The sequence below is a fragment of the Oncorhynchus gorbuscha genome, linkage group LG05 (genome assembly GCF_021184085.1).
Source record: "Oncorhynchus gorbuscha isolate QuinsamMale2020 ecotype Even-year linkage group LG05, OgorEven_v1.0, whole genome shotgun sequence".
NCBI classification, from domain to species: domain Eukaryota; kingdom Metazoa; phylum Chordata; class Actinopteri; order Salmoniformes; family Salmonidae; genus Oncorhynchus; species Oncorhynchus gorbuscha.
The window spans coordinates 95,958,533-95,984,975 of NC_060177.1; the positions used below are offsets into that span (position 1 = coordinate 95,958,533).

The 26,443-nt window shown below is 44.1% G+C and overlaps 1 long non-coding RNA gene across 1 annotated transcript; it reads left to right on the forward strand.

The window, feature by feature from the left end:
- The first annotated feature begins 24,906 nt into the window (after positions 1-24,906).
- LOC124036685 lies at positions 24,907-25,452 on the forward strand. The gene is made up of 3 exons (XR_006838947.1): positions 24,907-24,925; positions 25,142-25,226; positions 25,312-25,452. It is a non-coding gene; the product is annotated as an uncharacterized LOC124036685 (long non-coding RNA).
- Positions 25,453-26,443: the final 991 nt, after the last annotated feature.

Here is a 26,443-nt window from a genome sequence, read left to right on the forward strand (position 1 = left end):
ACTCTTGGCATTCTCTCAACCAGCTTCATGAGGTAGTCACCTGGAATGCATTTGAACTAACAGGTGTGCCAGGTTAACAGGTGTGCCTTCTTAAAAGTTCATTTGTGGAATTTCTTTCCTTCTTAAATGCGTTTGATCAAATCAGTTGTGTTGTGACGAGGTATAGTGGTATACAGAAGGTAGCCCTATTTGGTAAAATACCAAGTCCATATTATGGCAAGAACAGCTCAAATAAGCAAAGAGAAATGACAGTCAATCACTACTTTAAAACCTGAATGTCAGTTAATCTGTAAAATTTCAATAACTTTTCAAGTTTCTTCAAGTGCAGTCTCAAAAACCATCAAGCACTATGATGAAACTGGCATTCATGAGGACCGCCACAGGAAAGGAAGTTACCTCTGCTGCAGAGGAAAGTTACCAGCCTCAGAAATTGCAGCCCAAATAAATGCTTCAAAGAGTTTAATTCACAGACGCATCTCAACATCAACTGTTCAGAGGAGACTGTGTGAATCAAGTCTTCGTGGTCGAATTTCTGCAAAGAAACCACTACTAAAGGACACCAATAATAAGAAGAGACTTGCTTGGGCCAACGAACATGAGCAATGGACATTAGACTGGTGGAAATCTGTCATTAGGTCTGGAGTCCAAAGAGATTTTAGGTTCCAACCACCGTGTCTTTGTGAGAATCAGAGTAAGTGAACGAATGATCTCCGCATGTGTGGTTCCCACCGTGAAGCATGGAGGAGGAGGTGTGATGGTGTGGGGGTGCTTTGCCGGTGACACTGTCTGTGATTTATTTGGAATTCAAGGCACACTTAACCAGCATGGCTACCACAGCATTCTGCAGCGATACGCCGGCCCATCTGGTTTGGGCTTAGAGGGACTATCATTTGTTTATCAACAGAACAATGACCCAACACACCTCCAGGCTATTTGACCAAGAAGGAGAGTTCTTGAGTGCTGCATTAGGTGACCTGGCCTCCACAATCACCTGACCTCAACCCAATTGAGATGGGTTTGGGATGAGTTGGACCGCTGAGTGAAGAAAAGCAGCCAACAAGTGCTCAGCATATGTGAGAACTCCTTCAACATGGTTGGAAAAGCATTCCAGGTGAAGCTGGTTAAGAGAATGCCAAGAGTGTGCGAAGCTGTCACCGTGGCAAAGGGTGGCTACTTTGAAGAATCTCAAATATAAAATATATTTTGATTTGCTTAACTTCTTCGATATAGGGGGCGCTCTTTTAATTTTTGGATAAAAAAAGTTCCCATTTTAAACAAGAGATTTTGTTACGAAAAGATGCTCGACTATGCATATAATTGACAGCTTTGGAAAGAAAACACTCTGACGTTTCCAAAACTGCAAAGATATTGTCTGTGAGTGCCACAGAACTAATGCTACAGGCGAAACCAAGATTAAATTTAATACAGGAAGTGCCCCAGATTTTGAATGCGCTGTGTTCCAATGTCTCCTTATATGGCTGTGAATGAGCCTACACTTTCTGTCATTTCCCCAAGGTGTCTGCAGCATTGTGACGTATTTGTAGGCATATCATTGGAAGATTGACCATAAGAGACTACATTTACCAGGTGTCCGCTTGGTGTCCTCCGTCGAAATTATTTTGCGTAATCTCCAGCTGCGTGCATTTTTCCATTTGGTTCAGAGGAGAAACAAAACTGCCACGACTGATTTAACATCGAATAGATATGTGAAAAACACCTTGAGGATTCTAAACAACGTTTGCCATGTTTCTGTCGATATTATGGAGTTTTTTTCTTAGCCAAACGTGATGAACAAAACGGAGCGATTTCTCCTACACAAATAATATTTTGGGAAAAACTGAACATTTGCTATCTAACTGAGTCTCCTCATTGAAAATATCCGAAGTTCTTCAAAGGTAAATGATTTTATTTGAATGCGTTTCTTGTTTTTGTGAAAATGTTGCCTGCTGAATGCTAGGCTTAATGCTATGCTAGCCATCAATACTCTTACACAAATGCTTGTTTTGCTATGGTTGAAAAGCATATTTTGAAAATATGAGATGACAGTGTTGTTAACAAAAGGCTAAGCTTGTGAGCCAATATATTTATTTCATTTCATTTGCGATTTTCATGAATAGTTAACATAGCGTTATGGTAATGAGCTTGAGGGATACGGGATTGCTCGACGCAAGAACTTAACACTTTTTTTGGTTACTACATGATTCCATATGTGTTATTTCATAGTTTTGATGTTTTCACTATTATTCTACCATGTAGTAAAAAATAAAAACCCATTTAATTAGTAGGTGTTTCCAAACTTTTGACTGATACTGTAATGAGTGTTTGTAATGAATGTTTGTCAACAACAGTCAGTGTTGATTTTTTTAGACTTAATTTGACCTGTAGCCTAATCTGACTGTTACATCAATCTAATGCGTTGATAATAACACAAGACAACAACAACCTGGAGTTACAGGCCATCTATTGATAATAACACAAGACTACAACAACCTGGAGTTACAGGCTATCTATTGATAATAACACAAGACTACAACAACCTGGAGTTACAGGCTCTCTATTGATAATAACACAAGACTACAACAACCTGGAGTTACAGGCTATCTATTGATAATAACACAAGACTACAACAACAACCTGGAGTTACAGGCTATCTATTGATAATAACACAAGACTACAACAACAACCTGGAGTTACAGGCTATCTATTGATAATAACACAAGACTACAACAACAACCTGGAGTTACAGGCCATCTATTGATAATAACAAGACTACAACAACCTGGAGTTACAGGCTATCTATTGATAATAACACAAGACTACAACAACCTGGAGTTACAGGCCATCTATTGATAATAACACAAGACTACAACAACCTGGAGTTACAGGCTATCTATTGATAATAACACAACAACAACCTGGAGTTACAGGCTATCTATTGATAATAACACAAGACTACAACAACCTGGAGTTACAGGCTATCTATTGATAATAACACAAGACTACAACAACCTGGAGTTACAGGCTATCTATTGATAATAACACAAGACTACAACAACCTGGAGTTACAGGCTATCTATTGATAATAACACAACAACAACCTGGAGTTACAGGCTATCTATTGATAATAACACAAGACTACAACAACCTGGAGTTACAGGCTATCTATTGATAATAACAAGACTACAACAACCTGGAGTTACAGGCTATCTATTGATAATAACACAAGACTACAACAACCTGGAGTTACAGGCTATCTATTGATAATAACACAAGACTACAACAACCTGGAGTTACAGGCTATCTATTGATAATAACACAAGACTACAACAACAACCTGGAGTTACAGGCCATCTATTGATAATAACAAGACTACAACAACCTGGAGTTACAGGCTATCTATTGATAATAACACAAGACTACAACAACCTGGAGTTACAGGCTATCTATTGATAATAACACAAGACTACAACAACAACCTGGAGTTACAGGCTATCTATTGATAATAACACAAGACTACAACAACAACCTGGAGTTACAGGCTATCTATTGATAATAACACAACAACAACCTGGAGTTACAGGCTATCTATTGATAATAACACAAGACTACAACAACAACCTGGAGTTACAGGCTCTCTATTGATAATAACACAAGACTACAACAACAACCTGGAGTTACAGGCTATCTATTGATAATAACACAAGACTACAACAACAACCTGGAGTTACAGGCTATCTATTGATAATAACACAAGACTACAACAACAACCTGGAGTTACAGGCCATCTATTGATAATAACACAAGACTACAACAACCTGGAGTTACAGGCTATCTATTGATAATAACACAACAACAACCTGGAGTTACAGGCTATCTATTGATAATAACACAAGACTACAACAACCTGGAGTTACAGGCTATCTATTGATAATAACACAAGACTACAACAACCTGGAGTTACAGGCTATCTATTGATAATAACACAAGACTACAACAACCTGGAGTTACAGGCTATCTATTGATAATAACACAAGACTACAACAACCTGGAGTTACAGGCTATCTATTGATAATAACACAAGACTACAACAACCTGGAGTTACAGGCTATCTATTGATAATAACACAAGACTACAACAACCTGGAGTTACAGGCTATCTATTGATAATAACACAAGACTACAACAACAACCTGGAGTTACAGGCCATCTATTGATAATAACACAAGACTACAACAACCTGGAGTTACAGGCTATCTATTGATAATAACACAACAACAACCTGGAGTTACAGGCTATCTATTGATAATAACACAAGACTACAACAACCTGGAGTTACAGGCTATCTATTGATAATAACACAAGACTACAACAACCTGGAGTTACAGGCTATCTATTGATAATAACACAAGACTACAACAACAACCTGGAGTTACAGGCTATCTATTGATAATAACACAAGACTACAACAACCTGGAGTTACAGGCTATCTATTGATAATAACACAAGACTACAACAACAACCTGGAGTTACAGGCTATCTATTGATAATAACAAGACTACAACAACCTGGAGTTACAGGCTATCTATTGATAATAACACAAGACTACAACAACCTGGAGTTACAGGCTATCTATTGATAATAACACTACAACAACCTGGAGTTACAGGCTATCTATTGATAATAACACAAGACAACAACTGGAGTTACAGGCTATCTATTGATAATAACACAAGACTACAACAACAACCTGGAGTTACAGGCTATCTATTGATAATAACACAAGACTACAACAACAACCTGGAGTTACAGGCCATCTATTGATAATAACACAAGACTACAACAACAACCTGGAGTTACAGGCTATCTATTGATAATAACACAAGACTACAACAACCTGGAGTTACAGGCTATCTATTGATAATAACACAAGACTACAACAACCTGGAGTTACAGGCTATCTATTGATAATAACACAACACTACAACAACCTGGAGTTACAGGCTATCTATTGATAATAACACAAGACTACAACAACCTGGAGTTACAGGCTATCTATTGATAATAACAAGACTACAACAACCTGGAGTTACAGGCTATCTATTGATAATAACACAAGACTACAACAACCTGGAGTTACAGGCTATCTATTGATAATAACACAAGACTACAACAACAACCTGGAGTTACAGGCTATCTATTGATAATAACACAACAACAACCTGGAGTTACAGGCTATCTATTGATAATAACACAAGACTACAACAACAACCTGGAGTTACAGGCTATCTATTGATAATAACACAAGACTACAACAACAACCTGGAGTTACAGGCTATCTATTGATAATAACACAAGACTACAACAACAACCTGGAGTTACAGGCTATCTATTGATAATAACACAAGACTACAACAACAACCTGGAGTTACAGGCTATCTATTGATAATAACACAACAACAACCTGGAGTTACAGGCTATCTATTGATAATAACACAAGACTACAACAACCTGGAGTTACAGGCTATCTATTGATAATAACACAAGACTACAACAACCTGGAGTTACAGGCCATCTATTGATAATAACACAAGACTACAACAACCTGGAGTTACAGGCTATCTATTGATAATAACACAAGACTACAACAACCTGGAGTTACAGGCCATCTATTGATAATAACACAAGACTACAACAACAACTGGAGTTACAGGCTATCTATTGATAATAACACAAGACTACAACAACCTGGAGTTACAGGCTATCTATTGATAATAACACAAGACTACAACAACAACCTGGAGTTACAGGCTATCTATTGATAATAACACAACAACAACCTGGAGTTACAGGCTATCTATTGATAATAACACAAGACTACAACAACCTGGAGTTACAGGCTATCTATTGATAATAACACAAGACTACAACAACCTGGAGTTACAGGCCATCTATTGATAATAACAAGACTACAACAACCTGGAGTTACAGGCCATCTATTGATAATAACACAAGACTACAACAACCTGGAGTTACAGGCTATCTATTGATAATAACACAAGACTACAACAACAACTGGAGTTACAGGCCATCTATTGATAATAACACAAGACTACAACAACCTGGAGTTACAGGCTATCTATTGATAATAACACAACACACAACCTGGAGTTACAGGCTATCTATTGATAATAACAAAGACTACAACAACCTGGAGTTACAGGCTATCTATTGATAATAACAAGACTACAACAACCTGGAGTTACAGGCTATCTATTGATAATAACACAAGACTACAACAACCTGGAGTTACAGGCTATCTATTGATAATAACACAAGACTACAACAACAACCTGGAGTTACAGGCTATCTATTGATAATAACACAAGACTACAACAACCTGGAGTTACAGGCTATCTATTGATAATAACACAAGACTACAACAACAACCTGGAGTTACAGGCTATCTATTGATAATAACACAAGACTACAACAACAACCTGGAGTTACAGGCTATCTATTGATAATAACACAAGACTACAACAACAACCTGGAGTTACAGGCTATCTATTGATAATAACACAAGACTACAACAACAACCTGGAGTTACAGGCTATCTATTGATAATAACACAACAACAACCTGGAGTTACAGGCTATCTATTGATAATAACACAAGACTACAACAACAACCTGGAGTTACAGGCTATCTATTGATAATAACACAAGACTACAACAACAACCTGGAGTTACAGGCTCTCTATTGATAATAACACAAGACTACAACAACCTGGAGTTACAGGCTATCTATTGATAACACAAGACTACAACAACAACCTGGAGTTACAGGCTCTCTATTGATAATAACAAGACTACAACAACCTGGAGTTACAGGCTATCTATTGATAATAACAAGACTACAACAACCTGGAGTTACAGGCCATCTATTGATAATAACACAAGACTACAACAACCTGGAGTTACAGGCTATCTATTGATAATAACACAACAACAACAACCTGGAGTTACAGGCTATCTATTGATAATAACACAAGACTACAACAACCTGGAGTTACAGGCTATCTATTGATAATAACACAAGACTACAACAACCTGGAGTTACAGGCTATCTATTGATAATAACACAAGACTACAACAACCTGGAGTTACAGGCTATCTATTGATAATAACAAGACTACAACAACCTGGAGTTACAGGCTATCTATTGATAATAACACAAGACTACAACAACAACCTGGAGTTACAGGCTATCTATTGATAATAACACAAGACTACAACAACCTGGAGTTACAGGCTATCTATTGATAATAACACAAGACTACAACAACAACCTGGAGTTACAGGCTATCTATTGATAATAACACAAGACTACAACAACCTGGAGTTACAGGCTATCTATTGATAATAACACAAGACTACAACAACAACCTGGAGTTACAGGCTATCTATTGATAATAACACAAGACTACAACAACAACCTGGAGTTACAGGCTATCTATTGATAATAACACAAGACTACAACAACCTGGAGTTACAGGCTATCTATTGATAATAACACAAGACTACAACAACCTGGAGTTACAGGCTATCTATTGATAATAACACAAGACTACAACAACAACCTGGAGTTACAGGCTATCTATTGATAATAACACAAGACTACAACAACAACCTGGAGTTACAGGCCATCTATTGATAATAACACAAGACTACAACAACAACCTGGAGTTACAGGCTATCTATTGATAATAACAAAGACTACAACAACCTGGAGTTACAGGCCATTTATTGATAATAACACAAGACTACAACAACAACCTGGAGTTACAGGCTATCTATTGATAATAACACAAGACTACAACAACCTGGAGTTACAGGCTATCTATTGATAATAACAAAGACTACAACAACCTGGAGTTACAGGCTATCTATTGATAATAACACAAGACTACAACAACAACCTGGAGTTACAGGCTATCTATTGATAATAACACAAGACTACAACAACCTGGAGTTACAGGCTATCTATTGATAATAACAAGACTACAACAACCTGGAGTTACAGGCTATCTATTGATAATAACACAAGACTACAACAACCTGGAGTTACAGGCTCTCTCCTCTCGCTCACACGACTCAGCCAATAGCTGTACTGCTCTCTCCTCTCGCTCACACGACTCGGCCAATAGCTGTACTGCTCTCTCCTCTCGCTCACACGACTCTGCCAATAGCTGTACTGCTCTCTCTACACAGACACACCCCTCCGGTCCTCCCCATCACTCACTGCCTGACAGTGAAATAGATTTTTAAGAGAAATGCCACGGTGCAACCTAGAAATAGCACAAAAACCCGCCATCCTCGACAAAATACATTTTCACCTGTGACATCGTTTTCCCCAATCTTGTGGGAAAACCGCGAACATTGCAACACTGCTGTTTTGTCATGTCAGTAGTTCAAGGTTTCCCAAATTTGGTCCTGGGGCCCCCCCCTTGGTGCACTTTTTGTTTTTTGACAAGATGGCGACACTGAAATGACATTTCCTGACGATCAAATACGCCACCAAGCATTCTCATAGGACACAATGGTGTGATGTCATCGATGGCTTCATCCATATTGTTTTTTACAGTCAATGAGCTAGATGTGGAATAACAGACAAGATGTGGAATAACAGACAAGATGTAGCTAGATGTGGAATGACAGACAAGATGTGGAATAACAGACAAGATGTAGCTAGATGTGGAATAACAGACAAGATGTAGCTAGATGTGGAATAACAGACAAGATGTGGAATGACAGACAAGATGTGGAATGACAGACAAGATGTAGAATGACAGACAAGATGTAGCTAGATGTGGAATGACAGACAAGATGTAGCTAGATGTAGAATGACAGACAAGATGTAGCTAGATGTAGAATAACAGGCAAGATGTAGCTAGATGTGGAATAACAGACAAGATGTGGAATAACAGACAAGATGTAGCTAGATGTGGAATAACAGACAAGATGTGGAATAACAGACAAGATGTGGAATAACAGACAAGATGTAGCTAGATGTGGAATAACAGACAAGATGTGGAATAACAGACCAGATGTAGCTAGATGTGGAATAACAGACAAGATGTAGCTAGATGTAGAATGACAAGACAAGATGTAGCTAGATGTGGAATAACAGACAAGATGTGGAATAACAGACAATGTAGCTAGATGTAGAATAACAGACAAGATGTAGAATGCCAGACAAGATGTAGCTAGATGTATTGACAAGACAAGATGTAGCTAGATGTGGAATAACAGACAAGATGTGCTAGATGTAGAATGACAGACAAGATGTAGAATGACAGACAAGATGTAGCTAGATGTGGAATAACAGACAAGATGTGGAATAACAGACCAGATGTAGCTAGATGTGGAATAACAGACAAGATGTGGAATAACAGACAAGATGTAGCTAGATGTGGAATAACAGACAAGATGTAGCTAGATGTAGAATGACAGACAAGATGTAGAATGACAGACAAGATGTAGAATGACAGACTAGATGTAGAATGCCAGACAAGATGTAGCTAGATGTAGATTGACAAGACAAGATGTAGCTAGATGTAGAATAACAGACAAGATGTAGCTAGATGTAGAATGACAGACAAGATGTAGCTAGATGTAGAATGACAGACAAGATGTAGCTAGATGTGGAATAACAGACAAGATGATGTAGAATGACAGACAAGATGTAGCTAGATGTGAATAACAGACAAGATGTAGCTAGATGTGGAATAACAGACAAGATGTAGCTAGATGTAGAATGACAGACAAGATGTAGAATGACAAGACAAGATGCTAGATGTAGAATGACAATAAGATGTAGCTAGATGTAGATTGACAGACAAGATGTAGAATGACAGACAAGATGTAGCTAGATGTAGAATGACAGACAAGATGTGGAATAACAGACAAGATGTAGCTAGATGTGAATGACAGACAAGATGTAGAATGACAGACAAGATGTGACTAGATGTAGATTGACAAGACAAGATGTAGAATGACAGACTAGATGTAGCTAGATGTAGAATGACAGACAAGATGTGGCTAGATGTAAAATGACAGACTAGATGTAGAATGACAGACAAGATGTAGCTAGATGTAGAATGATAGACAAGATGTAGCTAGATGTAGAATGACAGACAAGATGTAGCTAGATGTAGAATGACAGACAAGATGTAGCTAAAGGTGGCTAATCACCACCTTCCGGAGACACCTGAAACCCCACCTCTTTAAGGAATACCTAGGATAGGATAAGTAATCCTTCTCACCCCCCCCCCTTTAAGATTTAGATGCACTATTGTAAAGTGACTGTTCCACTGGATGTCATAAGGTGAATGCACCAATTTGTAAGTCGCTCTGGATAAGAGCGTCTGCTAAATGACTTAAATGTAATGTAAATGTAGAATGACAGACAAGATGTAGCTAGATGTAGAATGACAGACAAGATGTAGAATGACAGACTAGATGTAGAATGACAGACTAGATGTAGAATGACAGACAAGATGTAGCTAGATGTAGAATGACAGACCAGATGTAGCTAGATGTGGAAGACCAAATGTAGAATGACAGACAAGATGTAGAATGACAGACAAGATGTAGAATGACAGACAAGATGTAGAATGACAGACAAGATGTAGCTAGATGTGGAAGACCAAATGTAGAATGACAGACAAGATGTAGAATGACAGACAAGATGTAGAATGACAGACAAGATGTAGAATGACAGACAAGATGTAGAATGACAGACAAGATGTAGCTAGATGTGGAAGATCAAATCAAATCACATTTTATTTGTCACATACACATGGTTAGCAGATGTTAATGCTTGTGCTTCTAGTTCCGACAATGCAGTAATAACCAACAAGTAATCTAACTAACAATTCCAAAACTACTGTCTTATACACAGTGTAAGGGGATAAAGAATATGTACATAAGGATATATGAATGAGTGATGGTACGGGGCAGCATACAGTAGATGGTATCGAGTACAGTATATACATATGAGATGAGTATGTGGACAAAGTAAACAAAGTGGCATAGTTAAAGTGGCTAGTGATACATGTATTACATAAGGATGCAGTCGATGATATAGAGTACAGTATATACGTTTGCATATGAGATGAATAATGTAGGGTAAGTAACATTATATAAGGTAGCATTGTTTAAAGTGGCTAGTGATATATTTACATTTCCCACCAATTCCCATTATTAAAGTGGCTGGAGTTGGGTCAGTGTCAATGTCAGTGTGTTGGCAGCAGCCACTCAATGTTAGTGGTGGCTGTTTAACAGTCTGATGGCCTTGAGATAGAAGCTGTTTTTCAGTCTCCCGGTCCCAGCATTGATGCACCTGTACTGACCTCGCCTTCTGGATGATAGCGAGGTGAACAGGCAGAGGCTCGGGTGGTTGATGTCCTTGATGATCTTTTTGGCCTTCCTGTAACATTGGGTGGTGTAGGTGTCCTGGAGGGCAGGTAGTTTGCCCCCGGTGATGCGTTGTGCAGACCTCACTACCCTCTGGAGAGCCTTGCGGTTGAGGGCGGAGCAGTTGCCTTACCAGGCGGTGATAAAGCCCGCCAGGATGCTCTCGATTGTGCATCTGTAGAAGTTTGTGAGTGCTTTTGGTGACAAGCCAAATTTCTTCAGCCTCCTGAGGTTGAAGAGGCGCTGCTGCGCCTTCTTCACGACGCTATCTGTGTGAGTGGACCAATTCAAGTTTGTCTGTGATGTGTATGCCGAGGAACTTAAAACTTGCTACCCTCTCCACTACTGTTCCATCAATGTGGATAGCGGGGTGTTCCCTCTGCTGTTTCCTGAAGTCCACAATCATCTCCTTAGTTTTGTTGACGTTGAGTGTGAGGTTATTTTCCTGACACCACACTCCGAGGGCCCTCACCTCCTCCCTGTAGGCCATCTCGTCGTTGTTGGTAATCAAGCCTACCACTGTTGTGTCGTCCGCAAACTTGATGATTGAGTTGGAGGCGTGCGTGGCCACGCAGTCGTGGGTGAACAGGGAGTACAGGAGAGGGCTCAGAACGCACCCTTGTGGGGCCCCGTGTTGAGGATCAGCGGGGAGGAGATGTTGTTGCCTACCCTCACCACCTGGGGGCGGCCCGTCAGGAAGTCCAGTACCCATTCTCACATAGGTATTCCTCTTGTCCAGATGGGTTAGGGCAGTGTGCAGTGTGGTTGAGATTGCATCGTCTGTGGACCTATTTGGGCGGTAAGCAAATTGGAGTGAGTCTAGGGTGTCAGGTAGGGTGGAGGTGATATGGTCCTTGAGTAGTCTCTCAAAGCACTTCATGATGACGGAAGTGAGTGCTACGGGGCGGTAGTCGTTTAGCTCAGTTATCTTAGCTTTCTTGGGAACAGGAACAATGGTGGCCCTCTTGAAGCATGTGGGAACAGCAGACTGGTATAGGGATTGATTGAATATGTCCGTAAACACACCGGCCAGCTGGTCTGCGCATGCTCTGAGGGCGCGGCTGGGGATGCCATCTGGGCCTGCAGCCTTGCGAGGGTTAACACGTTTAAATGTCTTACTCACCTCGGCTGCAGTGAAGGAGAGACCGCATGTTTTCGTTGCAGGCCGTGTCAGTGGCCTGTATTGACCAGATGTAGAATGACAGACCAGGTGTAGCTAGATGTGGAAGACGAGATGTAGATGACAGACGAGATGTAGAATGACAGACCAGATGTAGAATGACAGACCAGATGTAGCTAGATGTAGAAGACGAGATGTAGAATGACAGACCAGATGTTGCTAGATGTGGAAGACGAGATGTAGAATGATAGGATGTAGCAGACAAGATGGCTACAGTGAAATGCTCAGGCCTCTTGTGATTTGAATCCATCCTGATTCCTGAGTTGTGTTTTACGTTGAGTTAAATTGACAGGATGTGAGTGAAATAACCTTGGATGAGACCAGTGGAATTTCCAGTATTTGTGTGAAAATACTGCACAGAAGTTAAGTCCGGAGGTAGTGTGGAAAGCTGACATTGTCATGAAGATGTGCGGTTCGAAGGACCTTTATTACCATAAATGTTACACGGAATATCTGCGCGATCCATTTCTAAAAATATATATTTATAAAAAATGCTTAAACTTGACGCACGCAAATACATACGCATGTTTCCTGCTATAAATCAGACCTGTCGTAAAACTGTGCGTGAACGAGCATTTATAACAACGGCTGAACGTTGCCCGTCCTTCAGCTTCCATGGTGACAATAACACCCTTATTTGGCTTTGTGAATATTGGACAGTATCTATAGGAAATAGCAATGGCCAAGTCTTTGGAGGTTTTGACATGAGGTTTTCCTTTCCAAAAATGAAATGTGCTGTAAAAGTCACATAATAAGTTGCGTGGACTCACTCTGTGTGCAATAAAAGTCCTTAACATCATTGTTGAATGACTCCCATCGTCTCTGTACCCCACACATACAAATAGGTCCCTCGGTGTAGCAGTGAATTTCAAACAACCACAAACACCTGGGAGGTTTTCCAATGCCTCACAATGAAGGGCACCCATTGGTAGATGGGTAATAAAATAAACAGACATCGAATATCCCTTTTGAGCATGGTGAAATTAATGATTACACTTTGGATGGTGTATCAATACACCCAGTCCTTCCTAACTCAGTTGCCGGAGAGGAAGGAAACAAAACAGGGATTTCACCATGAGGCCAATGGTGACTGTAAAACAGTGAGTTTAATGGCTGTGAAAGGAGAATTTTGAGGATGGATCAACAACATTGTAGTTACTCCACAATACTAAGGACAGAGTGAAAAGGAGGAAGCCTGTACAGAATACAAATATTGCAAAAATAGTGATGCTCCAATATGACATTTTTGGCTGATAACCGATATTTACAATTTTAGCGGCCTTTTTAAAGAATTCTAGTATAGGTAAATAGTTAAAACACACACACATTGACACAGCGGTCTAAGACACTGCATCTCAGTGCTAGAGGCGTCACTACAGACACCCTGGTTCAAATCCAGGCTGTATCACATCCGGCCGTGATTGGGAGTCGCTTTAGGGTGAGCATTGGCCCAGCATTGGCCGGGGTAGGCCGTCATTGTAAATAAGAATTTGCTCTGAACTGACTTGCCTAGTTAAATAAAGGTCACACACCACACTGACCAAACATGTATTTTGTTGGCATTTCTGCATGTCCCCATTACCAGTAAAACATCATCAAATCTGATTTCTTTCACTTATTTGCTGTGTTGTTCCGTTGTTCAGTCGTTTCATTCTCAACCAGCATTTCTATGGCACGCCGTTTGCGTCGTTGCTATGGGACGCCGCTTGGGTCGTTGCTATGGGACGCCGCTTGGGTCGTTGCTATGGGACGCCGCTTGGGTCGTTGCTATGGGACGCCGCTTGGGTCGTTGCTATGGGACGCCGCTTGGGTCGTTGCTATGGGACGCCGTTTGTGTCGTTGCTATGGGACGCCGTTTGGGTCGTTGCTATGGCAATATCTAAAATACCCATAATTTATAAGAAATGTCATTTGTTTTAATGATGGTCGGACCCATCTATGTGAAGCTAGCCACAATAAGGATTAGGCACAATTGTGGACTTGGCGGTTAGTCTTCAAAATAAAAGTATGGCATAATTCTATTATTTGTATTAATTTGCTTCACTGTCAGTGACACACTTTTATTTTTGAAGGCAAACTGCAAATTCCACAATCGTTCCTAATTATCTGGTCCGATCAAGCCTCACTAGCCAGATGAAGCTAGCTGGCTGCTTATAACGTTAACTTTGGGCAACAGGGTTAAGTAGCTGACTAGCTATTTATTTTCATGAACTGAAGTTCAATATCAATAGTCAAACAACAAGTGGCAACCTTGCTAATACTCAAGGATTCCTAAATCATTGCTAAGAATAATGAAAATGACTGCAGTTTCTACTGGTCATTGTTTTCAGGCTGGTTGTATTGATGCTAGCTAGGCACCAAGCTAAAGCTAGTTAGGCACCAAGCTAAAGAGCTAAAGCTAGCTAGGCACCAAGCTAAAGCTAGCTAGGCACCAAGCTAAAGCTAGCTAGGCACCAAGCTAAAGCTAGCTAGGCACCAAGCTAAAGCTAGCTAGGCACCAAGCTAAAGCTAGCTAGGCACCAAGCTAAAGCTAGCTAGGCACCAAGCTAAAGCTAGCTACCCCAGAAGTTGCGGTCGAACAAATGATGCTTTATTGCCAACATAGTATTGTAAACACATCGTTCGTGGCCGGTGTTTGCTTGTTTGCAGACATTTTTGTACAGCTTTGACAGAGCTACTGTATCTTTTTGACACGCAAAGACCCAAACGGCGTTCCATAGTATGTATGTTGTGAAGCTAATAGCAGTGATTTTTCAGACATCTGAAAAATAGCGCATTTGTTAGTGTGTACGGGTGCTCGACCAGTTGGCGAAAGCCAACATCCCCCACGACAGAGAACGGTTGTTTGTCGAGGGCAATGAATTCCATTATCTTGGCGTTAATGGATCGACTTTGAGTCATCTCGCTGATATGTTGTTACTATTTCAAATGACTGCTGGACTTGTTCTCTGCTCGATCCACATAACAGACATTGTGGGCCAGGTTAGGAATGCTGTGTTGAACGTGTAGCGCTACATTTTACTTGGCGTCATTACGTCATGTACCTACGTAAGGTTTGCACGTCAGCTAGTTCTACATGGGGGGGTCCAAGCCAGTTCTACATGGGGGGTCCAAGCCAGTTCTACATGGTGGGGGGGGGTCCAAGCCAGTTCTACATGGGGGGTCCAAGCCAGTTCTACATGGGGGGTCCAAGCCAGTTCTACATGGGGGGTCCAAGCCAGTTCTACATGGGGGGTTCAAGCCAGTTCTACATGGGGGGGTCCAAGCCAGTTCTACATGGGGGGGTCCAAGCCAGTTCTACATGGGGGTTCAAGCCAGTTCTACATGGGGGGTCCAGGCCAGTTCTACATGGGGGGGGTCCAAGCCAGTTCTACATGGGGGGGGTCCAAGCCAGTTCTACATGGGGGGGGGTCCAAGCCAGTTCTACATGGGGGGGGTCCAAGCCAGTTCTACATGGGGGGGTCCAAGCCAGTTCTACATGGGGGGGAGGTCCAAGCCAGTTCTACATGGGGGGGGGGTCCAAGCCAGTTCTACATGGGGGGGTCCAAGCCAGTTCTACATGGGGGGAGGTCCAAGCCAGATCTACATGGGGGGGGTCCAAGCCAGTTCTACATGGGGGGGGGGGTCCAAGCCAGTTCTACATGGGGGGGGTCCAAGCCAGTTCTACATGGGGGAGGTCCAAGCCAGTTCTACATGGGGGGGGAGGTCCAAGCCAGTTCTACATGGGGGGAGGTCCAAGCCAGTTCTACATGGGGGGAGGTCCAAGCCAGTTCTACATGGGGGGAGGGGGTGGTCCAAGCCAGTTCTACATGGGGGGGAGGTTCAAGCCAGTTCTACATGGGGGGGGGTCCAAGCCAGTTCTAAATGGGGGGGTGAATAATTCCCCATTAGCACAAGGCTGCTACTAGGCTACTTTTGCTGCCTTGCATAATTCCCACCACAAGAAACCGTGCTAAAGATTGTCACGTCAAGTTTAGTTTTTATGAAGGGCAAGTTTTGTGTGAACTGGCGCAAGCATATTGTCTGTTTTACTACGCTACATTTTAACAAGGCCGCTGGGACCTGAGAAGTCGTTAGCTACCACATCAGACCATTTACATTTAAGTCATTTAGCAGACGCTCTTATCCAGAGCGACTTACAAATTGGTGCATTCACCTTATGACATCCAGTGGGACAGTCACTTAACAATAGTGCATCTAAAACTTAGGGGGGGTGAGAAGGATTACTTATCCTATCCTAGGTATTCCTTAAAGAGGTGGGGTTTCAGGTGTCTCCATGACTCAGGTTGTTACGTCAGTGTGAAATGTTTTAAAAAGCATTTTAAAAAATACTTCAAAGTTTGTTTGACAACCTTGCACATTCATGTTTCATTCTTTATTTAACTAGGTAAGTCATTGATAAATGGGTTATCTGTGGAAGACACAACACCTCTCTGATTCAGAGGGGTTGGGTTATCTGTGGAAGACACAACACCTCTCTGATTCAGAGGGGTTGGGTTATCTGTGGAAGACACAACACCTCTCTGATTCAGAGGGGTTGGGTTATCTGTGGAAGACACAACACCTCTCTGATTCAGAGGGGTTGGGTTATCTGTGGAAGACACAACACCTCTCTGATTCAGAGGGGTTGGGTTATCTGTGGAAGACACAACACCTCTCTGATTCAGAGGGTTGGGTTATCTGTGGAAGACACAACACCTCTCTGATTCAGAGGGGTTGGGTTATCTGTGGAAGACACAACACCTCTCTGATTCAGAGGGGTTGGGTTATCTGTGGAAGACACAACACCTCTCTGATTCAGAGGGGTTGGGTTATCTGTGGAAGACACAACACCTCTCTGATTCAGAGGGGTTGGGTTATCTGGAAGACACAACACCTCTCTGATTCAGAGGGGTTGGGTTATCTGTGGAAGACACAACACCTCTCTGATTCAGAGGGGTTGGGTTATCTGTGGAAGACACAACACCTCTCTGATTCAGAGGGGTTGGGTTATCTGTGGAAGACACAACACCTCTCTGATTCAGAGGGGTTGGGTTATCTGTGGAAGACACAACACCTCTCTGATTCAGAGGGGTTGGGTTATCTGTGGAAGACACAACACCTCTCTGATTCAGAGGGTTGGGTTATCTGTGGAAGACACAACACCTCTCTGATTCAGAGGGGTTGGGTTATCTGTGGAAGACACAACACCTCTCTGATTCAGAGGGTTGGGTTATCTGTGGAAGACACAACACCTCTCTGATTCAGAGGGGTTGGGTTATCTGTGGAAGACACAACACCTCTCTGATTCAGAGGGGTTGGGTTATCTGTGGAAGACACAACACCTCTCTGATTCAGAGGGGTTGGGTTATCTGTGGAAGACACAACACCTCTCTGATTCAGAGGGGTTGGGTTATCTGTGGAAGACACAACACCTCTCTGATTCAGAGGGGTTGGGTTATCTGTGGAAGACACAACACCTCTCTGATTCAGAGGGGTTGGGTTATCTGTGGAAGACACAACACCTCTCTGATTCAGAGGGGTTGGGTTATCTGTGGAAGACACAACACCTCTCTGATTCAGAGGGGTTGGGTTATCTGTGGAAGACACAACACCTCTCTGATTCAGAGGGTTGGGTTATCTGTGGAAGACACAACACCTCTCTGATTCAGAGGGGTTGGGTTATCTGTGGAACATACATCAATGTATTCAACTGAAATGTAACTGGCTAGTTATCCCTTTTCCTTGAAACAACCAAGGATTATAATGTCCCGTGTTTCAATGGGGCAGTATTCTGTAAATACTGGTGGCTGAGTAAAGTGGTGCTTCTCAGCTCGGTGTTTGATTACTAGTTCTAACCTGCCAGGAAATCTGGCTGATGCCAGAGAGAGTGACGAGCCGCCCCTGCCTCCCTTCCTGCATCAAAGGTGCCACCCCCCCCCCTCTCTCCATCCCTCCCTCCCTGCATCAAAGGTGCCCCCTCTCTCTCTCTCTCCATCCCTCCCTCCCTGCATCAAAGATGCTCTCCCTCTCTCCCTGCAATAAATGTGCATCAGGGGAATTAGTCCCTTCCTCTCCCCATGCACCATCTGGTCAGGTGATGTTTCTCTTTTACCCAGCTAGCTCATTATCAGGCAGCCATTTTGGTCAACACCCACTCTGCTGTCTGTCAGAGGAGCAGCGACTCACACAACCAATCCTGTGAGGGCTAGCCGAACGAGAGGGGCAGAGGCAGAGCCAACCAAAGGAGAGGCTGTCATTCCAGCAGAGCAGAGACCTAGCGTTGTCATCCCAGTACCCAGGCCGCGCCCAGGCAGAGATCTAGCGTTGTTACCCCAGTACCCAGGCCGCGCCGCAGAGGAAAGGAGGAGAGGGCAGGGCTGCAGCTTTTTGTTGAGACAGATGCACACTGGTGGCTTTTCTCCCCAGTTCTCTGTAAAAACAAACGGGAGTGAGTGAAGAGGGGAGGAGGCACGGAGAGGAAGACGAGAATTAACACCATCCATCCTTTTTTTTCTATCTGGGAAGACTGCGGAGTGCTTCTCTTCTCTCTCTTTCATTCCTGTTCTTATTGTATCTGGGAAGACTGCTGTCTGCTTTTCTCTTCCTTTTCATTCCTATTGTATCTGGGAAGACTGCTGTTGTTCGGCACAGAGATTTTCTCTTCCTTTTCATTCCTATTGTATCTGGGAAGACACAAATCCTCTCCATCCCCCTCTTTGCGGCCTTAGTTGCCGTTTGTCTCTCAGCCCTCTATTCGCTGAGTCATCATGGCAGACGTTACGCCTCAGGCCGATGCCCCGACCCCCACCACCGACAAGATCACGCAGGCCGCCCGGGAGACCATCTACTTGTGTAACTTCCGCGTGTCGGTGGACGGAGAATGGCTCTGTCTCAGGGAGCTGAACGACATCTCCCTCACCCCAGACCCAGAGCCAGCCCACGAAGGTAGGTGATAGACCGTAACATAGACAGAGGGACCTGACCTGATCACCACTCCTAGAGACTCACCCACTCCTACTGAGACTATATGACCTGGTCCTAGATCACCACTCCTACTGAGAGACTCTTTATGACCTGATCCTAGATCACCACTCCTACTGAGAGACTCTTTATGACCTGATCCTAGATCACCTCTCCTACTGAGACCCTTTATGACCTGATCCTAGATCAACACTCCTACTGAGACCCTTTATGACCTGATCCTAGATCACCACTCCTACTGAGACTCTTTATGACCTGATCCTAGATCACCACTCCTACTGAGACTCTTTATGACCTGATCCTAGATCACCACTCCTACTGAGACTCTTTATGACCTGATCCTAGATCACCACTCCTACTGAGACTCTTTATGACCTGATCCTAGATCACCACTCCTACTGAGACTCTTTATGACCTGATCCTAGATCAACACTCCTACTGAGACTCTTTGTGACCTGATCCTAGATCAACACTCCCAGGAGGAGGAACGAATGGAATTTTACAGTAATTCAATTTAAATGTTTCAAGAAGAAAATGACATGAATTTTGTTGTGGTAGTGGAGACCATAACATAATCTAACATAATCAGAACAGTAATCTCAAAAAAAAGAAAAGTTTTTTGTTTGTTTAGCTCATAATTAAATGTTGTTTAGCTCATAATTAAATGTTGAAGTGTCTGTAATAAAATAAACATGGCAAAAACATGTAGACATTTAATAAATCGATTGTTATAACTTCCTAAATATATTTTACAACGGAGGGGGGTGTACCAAGATGGAGGCACGGTGGCTTCAACACAGCGCCCCCTATCTGTCATCTAGTGTATATATCAATCATAGAATTTTACACTTGAATTTATTCAACATTAAATACGGCTACTTTTAATGACATGATACTTTCTATGAGAGCCACCAAAACGGTCAACCGGAACTCCCTCTACTGGTGATTAGTTGTTATTACTTTGTTTAACCTTTTATTTAACGAGGCAGTTAAGAAATAATTCTTATTTACAATGACTGCCGACCCAAAAGGCAAAAGACCTCATGCAGGGATGGGGGGCTGGGGATTAAAAATATAGGACAAAACACACATCAAGATGTTGTTGTCTTTAGGTCTGTCTTTATGTAGTAAGGCAGCCACACATGACAACACAGCAGGGTAGCAACACAGCATGGTAGCAACACAGCGTGGTAGCACCACAGCGTGGTAGCACCACAGCGCGGTAGCAACACAGCGCGGTAGCACCACAGCGCGGTAGCAACACAACAACAGCACAGCGTGGTAGCAGCACAGCGTGGTAGCAGCACAGCGTGGTAGCAGCACAGCGTGGTAGCAACACAGCGTGGTAGCAGCACAGCGTGGTAGCAACACAGCGTGGTAGCAACACAGCGTGGTAGCAGCACAGCGTGGTAGCAGCACAGCGTGGTAGCAGCACATGGTAGCAACACAACAGCAGCACAGCGTGGTAGCAGAACAGCATGGTAGCAACACAGCATGGTAGCAACACAACAGCAGCACAGCATGGTAGCAACACAGCGTGGTAGCAGCACAGCATGGTAGCAACACAACAGCAGCACCGCGTGGTCGCAACACAGCGTGGTAGCAACACAGCATGGTAGCAACACAACAGCAACAGAGCGTGGTAGCAACACAGCGTGGTAGCAACAGAGCGTGGTAGCAACACAGCGTGGTAGCAACACAGCGTGGTAGCAGCACAGCGTGGTAGCAACACAGCGTGGTAGCAGCACAGCGTGGTAGCAACACAGCGTGGTAGCAACACAGCGTGGTAGCAACACAGCGTGGTAGCAACACAGCGTGGTAGCAACACAGCGTGGTAGCAACACAGCGTGGTAGCAACACAACAGCAGCACAGCATGTTAGCAACACAGCGTGGTAGCAACACAGCGTGGTAGCAACACAGCGTGGTAGCAACACAGCGTGGTAGCAACACAACAGCAACACAGCGTGGTAGCAACACAGCGTGGTAGCAACACAGCGTGGTAGCAACACAGCGTGGTAGCAACACAACAGCAACACAGCGTGGTAGCAACACAGCGTGGTAGCAACACAGCGTGGTAGCAACACAGCGTGGTAGCAACACAACAGCAGCACAGCGTGGTAGCAACACAACAGCAGCACAGCGTGGTAGCAGCACCGCGTGGTAGCAACACAACATGGTAGCAACACAACAGCAACACAGCGTGGTAGCAACCCAGCGTGGTAGAAACACAGTGTGGTAGCAACACAACAGCAACACAGCGTGGTAGCAACGCAACAGCAACACAGCGTGGTAGCAGCACAGCGTGGTAGCAACACAACAGCAACACAGCGTGGTAGAAACACAGCGTGGTAGCAACACAGCGTGGTAGCAGCACAGCGTGGTAGCAACACAACAGCAACACAGCGTGGTAGAAACACAGCGTGGTAGCAACACAGCGTGGTAGCAGCACAGCGTGGTAGCAACACAGCGTGGTAGCAACACAGCGTGGTAGCAACACAACGTGGTAGCAACACAACATGGTAGCAACACAGCGTGGTAGCAACACAGCGTGGTAGCAACACAGCGTGGTAGCAGCACAGCGTGGTAGCAACACAACAGCAGCACAGCGTGGTAGCAACACAACAGCAACACAGCGTGGTAGCAGCACAGCGTGGTAGCAACACAACAGCAGCACAGCGTGGTAGCAACACAACAGCAACACAGCGTGGTAGCAGCACAGCGTGGTAGCAACACAACAGCCGCACAGCGTGGTAGCAACACAACAGCAGCACCGCGTGGTCGCAACACCGCGTGGTAGCAACACAACATGGTAGCAACACAACAGCAACACAGCGTGGTAGCAGCACAGCGTGGTAGCAACACAACAGCAACACAGCGTGGTAGCAACGCAACAGCAACACAGCGTGGTAGCAACGCAACAGCAACACAGCGTGGTAGCAGCACAGCGTGGTAGCAACACAGCGTGGTAGCAACACAAAACATGGTACCAACATTATTGAGCACAGACAACAACACAAGGGGCAAGAAGGTAGAGTCAGGTCTGTAGGCCTCCTTGCTCGCATACACTTTTTCAGTTCTGCCCGCAAGTGTTCTATAGGATTGAGGTCAAGGCTTTGTGATGGCCACTCCAATACCTTGCCTTTGTTGTCCTTAAGCCATTTTGCCACAACTTTTGAAGTAGGCTTGGGGGTCATTGTCCATGTGGAAGACCCATTTGCGACCAATTCTTTAACTTCCTGACTGATGTCTTGAGATGGTGCTTCATCATATCCACATATATATGCAGGTGTTTTCCAAATCATGTCCAATCCAATGGATTTACCACCGGTGGTGCTATAACGGATTTGAAGTATTATTTTTGCCAGATTGTAATTGGGATGTTTAGTTTTATGTTCCTTTTGATTTCATAAGCTCAGTGACCATGTTTTTTAAATGACAGTTTGTCATCAAGCCAGATACCGTTTATATTTGTAGGAAAGAATTCACTCAATTTGTGTCATTAGTCATTATAAAAATCTCTGTCTACTGGGAGCAGGTTGAAATGACAGCAGCGATGTCCTCTCTCTGTCTATTGGGAGCAGGTTGAAATGACAGCAGTGACGTCCTCTCTCTGTCTATTGGGAGCAGGTTGAAATGACAGCAGTGATGTCCTCTCTCTGTCTATTGGGAGCAGGTTGAAATGACAGCAGTGATGTCCTCTCTCTGTCTATTGGGAGCAGGTTGAAATGACAGCAGTGACGTCCTCTCTCTGTCTACTGGGAGCAGCTTGAAATGACAGCAGTGATGTCCTCTCTCTGTCTACTGGGAGCAGGTTGAAATGACAGCAGCGATGTCCTCTCTCTGGGAGCAGGTTGAAATGACAGCAGCGATGTCCTCTCTCTGTCTATTGGGAGCAGGTTGAAATGACAGCAGTGATGTCCTCTCTCTGTCTATTGGGAGCAGGTTGAAATGACAGCAGTGATGTCCTCTCTCTGGGAGCAGGTTGAAATGACAGCAGTGATGTCGTCTCTCTGGGAGCAGGTTGAAATGACAGCAGTGATGTCCTCTCTCTGTCTACTGGGAGCAGGTTGAAATGACAGCAGTGATGTCGTCTCTCTGGGAGCAGGTTGAAATGACAGCAGTGATGTCCTCTCTCTGGGAGCAGGTTGAAATGACAGCAGTGACGTCCTCTCTCTGTCTATTGGGAGCAGGTTGAAATGACAGCAGTGATGTCCTCTCTCTGTCTACTGGGAGCAGGTTGAAATGACAGCAGTGATGTCGTCTCTCTGGGAGCAGGTTGAAATGACAGCAGTGATGTCCTCTCTCTGTCTATTGGGAGCAGGTTGAAATGACAGCAGCGATGTCCTCTCTCTGTCTACTGGGAGCAGGTTGAAATGACAGCAGTGACGTCCTCTCTCTGTCTACTGGGAGCAGGTTGAAATGACAGCAGCGATGTCCTCTCTCTGTCTACTGGGAGCAGGTTGAAATGACAGCAGTGACGTCCTCTCTCTGTCTACTGGGAGCAGGTTGAAATGACAGCAGTGACGTCCTCTCTCTGTCTATTGGGAGCAGGTTGAAATGACAGCAGTGATGTCCTCTCTCTGTCTATTGGGAGCAGGTTGAAATGACAGCAGTGACGTCCTCTCTCTGTCTATTGGGAGCAGGTTGAAATGACAGCAGTGACGTCCTCTCTCTGTCTATTGGGAGCAGGTTGAAATGACAGCAGTGACGCCCTCTCTCTGTCTATTGGGAGCAGGTTGAAATGACAGCAGTGATGTCCTCTCTCTGTCTATTGGGAGCAGGTTGAAATGACAGCAGCGATGTCCTCTCTCTGGGAGCAGGTTGAAATGACAGCAGCGATGTCCTCTCTCTGTCTATTGGGAGCAGGTTGAAATGACAGCAGTGATGTCCTCTCTCTGGGAGCAGGTTGAAATGACAGCAGTGATGTCCTCTCTCTGGGAGCAGGTTGAAATGACAGCAGTGACGTCCTCTCTGTGTCTATTGGGAGCAGGTTGAAATGACAGCAGTGATGTCCTCTCTCTGTCTACTGGGAGCAGGTTGAAATGACAGCAGCGATGTCCTCTCTCTGTCTATTGGGAGCAGGTTGAAATGACAGCAGTGATGTCCTCTCTCTGTCTATTGGGAGCAGCTTGAAATGACAGCAGTGATGTCCTCTCTCTGTCTACTGGGAGCAGGTTGAAATGACAGCAGCGATGTCCTCTCTCTGTCTATTGGGAGCAGGTTGAAATGACAGCAGTGATGTCCTCTCTCTGTCTATTGGGAGCAGGTTGAAATGACAGCAGTGATGTCCTCTCTCTGGGAGCAGGTTGAAATGACAGCAGTGATGTCCTCTCTCTGGGAGCAGGTTGAAATGACAGCAGTGATGTCCTCTCTGTGTCTACTGGGAGCAGGTTGAAATGACAGCAGTGATGTCCTCTCTCTGTCTATTGGGAGCAGGTTGAAATGACAGCAGTGATGTCCTCTCTCTGGGAGCAGGTTGAAATGACAGCAGTGATGTCCTCTCTGTGTCTACTGGGAGCAGGTTGAAATGACAGCAGTGATGTCCTCTCTCTGGGAGCAGGTTGAAATGACAGCAGTGATGTCCTCTCTCTGTCTACTGGGAGCAGGTTGAAATGCCAGCAGTGATGTCCTCTCTCTGGGAGCAGGTTGAAATGACAGCAGTGATGTCCTCTCTGTGTCTACTGGGAGCAGGTTGAAATGACAGCAGTGATGTCCTCTCTCTGTCTATTGGGAGCAGGTTGAAATGACAGCAGTGATGTCCTCTCTCTGGGAGCAGGTTGAAATGACAGCAGTGATGTCCTCTCTGTGTCTACTGGGAGCAGGTTGAAATGACAGCAGTGATGTCCTCTCTCTGTCTATTGGGAGCAGGTTGAAATGACAGCAGTGATGTCCTCTCTCTGGGAGCAGGTTGAAATGACAGCAGTGATGTCCTCTCTGTGTCTACTGGGAGCAGGTTGAAATGACAGCAGTGATGTCCTCTCTCTGGGAGCAGGTTGAAATGACAGCAGTGATGTCCTCTCTCTGTCTACTGGGAGCAGGTTGAAATGACAGCAGTGATGTCCTCTCTCTGGGAGCAGGTTGAAATGACAGCAGTGATGTCCTCTCTCTGGGAGCAGGTTGAAATGACAGCAGCGACGTCCTCTCTCTGTCTATTGGGAGCAGGTTGAAATGACAGCAGTGATGTCCTCTCTCTGTCTATTGGGAGCAGGTTGAAATGACAGCAGTGATGTCCTCTCTCTGGGAGCAGGTTGAAATGACAGCAGTGATGTCCTCTCTCTGGGAGCAGGTTGAAATGACAGCAGTGATGTCCTCTCTCTGTCTATTGGGAGCAGGTTGAAATGACAGCAGTGATGTCCTCTCTCTGTCTATTGGGAGCAGGTTGAAATGACAGCAGTGATGTCCTCTCTCTGGGAGCAGGTTGAAATGACAGCAGTGATGTCCTCTCTGTGTCTACTGGGAGCAGGTTGAAATGACAGCAGTGATGTCGTCTCTCTGTCTACTGGGAGCAGGTTGAAATGACAGCAGTGATGTCCTCTCTCTGGGAGCAGGTTGAAATGACAGCAGTGATGTCCTCTCTCTGTCTACTGGGAGCAGGTTGAAATGACAGCAGTGATGTCCTCTCTCTGGGAGCAGGTTGAAATGACAGCAGTGATGTCCTCTCTCTGGGAGCAGGTTGAAATGACAGCAGCGACGTCCTCTCTCTGTCTATTGGGAGCAGGTTGAAATGACAGCAGCGACGTCCTCTCTCTGTCTATTGGGAGCAGGTTGAAATGACAGCAGCGACGTCCTCTCTCTGTCTATTGGGAGCAGGTCACCTTCCCCT